General features: G+C 47.7%; 1 non-coding gene across 1 annotated transcript; it reads right to left on the bottom strand.

The window, feature by feature from the left end:
- Nucleotides 1–1,511: 1,511 nt before the first annotated feature.
- On the bottom strand, nt 1,512–1,585 carry Trnak-uuu (transfer RNA lysine (anticodon UUU)). The gene has a single exon. It is a non-coding gene; the product is annotated as a tRNA-Lys (tRNA).
- Nucleotides 1,586–2,083: the final 498 nt, after the last annotated feature.

Genomic DNA, 2,083 nt, shown 5'->3' on the forward strand with positions numbered 1-2,083 from the left:
AAAAAAGTTAAGTGCTGTTCCTTTCGGGGCCTCTGGAGCCAGACAGCCATCACAGATGTAAGCGCTGGCTTTGCAGGGGGGCAGCTCCTGATTTGAGGGGATCACCCAGGTAATCTACAATAAAGCTTTACTTTTCCCAGGTTACTGACAAGATGCAAAGGTAAAATGTAAGAAGCCCATGGAGAAGGAGCTTGAGTTCTCCCAGCACGAGGTTGAGAAGGACTTTGCCCTGAAGTCCCAGCACTCAGGCTGCTTTCCTGCTTCTCTCTTGGAAAACTATGTGACTCTGTATCCGCCCCCCCCCATAGACACCAGCTGCCACATGTCCCTCGACCCCAGTCTCCAGGGACATCAGTGTCCCCAAGAAAAGGCCTTGGCTTGGAGACAGATGCTGTAGGAATAGGAAGCATTGTTCCAAGGTCGAAGACTTCCATTTCACTCACAGCCTTTACCTCATGCTCACTGCAACACGTGTTTTACGTCTGTTTCACTCGATCCTGTGACAGTCCTGTGAGGTAGGAATCCTCATGTCCACTTAAGAGATGGGGAGACTGAGGCTAAGAGGGACACAGAACCAGGGAGGGGCCTAGATGGCTCTAGGGCTTCCATTCTTAGATGTCAGCATGGACAGACATGTGAATTTGCTTCCTTGCCATTTGCCTTGTGGACCAAGTCTCTGTCCTTGAGGCTGGAGCTGCTGTCTGGAAGGAGACAAAAGCATATGGCCCATTGCAGCCTAGAGGGGGTTTCTGGGGAGAGTGGCCAGGGTGAGCAAATAAAAATGCAAGATGCTTAGATAAATTTAAATTAAATTTCAGAAAACAAATAATTTTTTGAGGGGGTAAGGCTACCCCATGTAATAATTGGGACATATTTATACTGAAAAAGTATTATTTGTTTATGTGAAATTCGTTTAGCAGGCAGCCCCAGTTTCAGGTGAAGCTATAGTCGGTTGAATGCTGGAGGAAGCGAGGTGTGGTGGTACACACCTGTAATCCCAGCACTCAGGAGATTGAGGCAGGAGGATTGTGAGTTTGAGGCCAGCCTGGGCTATATAGCCAGATCCTATCTCACAAAACAAAAGAAAACAAAACAACCCCAAAACCTAATGCTGGAGGTGGCTCCATTTGTGTGTGTGGGTGGGGCAGGGGGGACCTGGAGTCAGCTCTGCTAGTTGTTCACAACTGTCTTCCTTCCTTCCTTCCTTCCTTCTTCCTCTCCTTCCTTCTTCTCACTCTTTTTTGTTTTTTGAGACAGGGTCTCACTGTGTAGCCCAGGCTGGCCTAGAACTCAAGTGTCTCCTGCCTCAGACTCCTGTGTGCTGGGATTACAGGTGTGGCCACCACTCCCAGTTTTCTCCAGAACTCTTTCTGAAATCAGCCTCACCATTCACACTCAGCAACTGGGACAGAACATGACCAGCTACTTTTTTGGCTGCTATGATTTTGACAACGTTTCTGTTTTTTCAAAGATTGCACCAGAATTCAGACTATGTACTTAAAAGTACACATAGCGCCGAACAGGGACTTGAACCCTGGGCCCTCAGATTAAAAGTCTGATGCTCTACCGACTGAGCTATCCGGGCTCTGGCTGCTATGATTTTGAGTACGAAAATTTTACGAATTTATTTTTAGCAATCAGGAGCTTTCACATTCAAGTCTAAATTTCTGGCATTCTGCATAACAATTGGTGCTGAGACAGAGGCAGCAGTACTGCCAGCCGAGGACCAGCACCCCCAGGTGCAGGTGCTCTCCAGTTTGCCTCTGTTCCCTCTTTCCCCAGGGACCACATCCAGCCTGCCTTCTTCATCTCTCCTCCCTGTCACGCCCATCCAGCCCATGTTCATGTTGAACTTTCTTTTTATTTATTTATTTCAATATTCAGGATTGAACTCAGGCTCTTGAGATTGCTAGGCAAGCATTCTACTCCTTGAGTCATACCACTGGTCCTTTTGCTTTTTTGGTTTGTTTCTGAGATAGGGTCTTATGCTAAGTTCGCCCAGGCTGGCCTCGACTGAAATCTTACTGTCTCTGACTCCAGAGTAGCTGGGATTACAGGCATCTGTCACCATACCCAGCCTTGA

The sequence above is a fragment of the Castor canadensis genome, chromosome 15, assembly GCF_047511655.1.
Source record: "Castor canadensis chromosome 15, mCasCan1.hap1v2, whole genome shotgun sequence".
In the NCBI taxonomy this organism is placed as follows: Eukaryota; Metazoa; Chordata; class Mammalia; order Rodentia; family Castoridae; genus Castor; species Castor canadensis.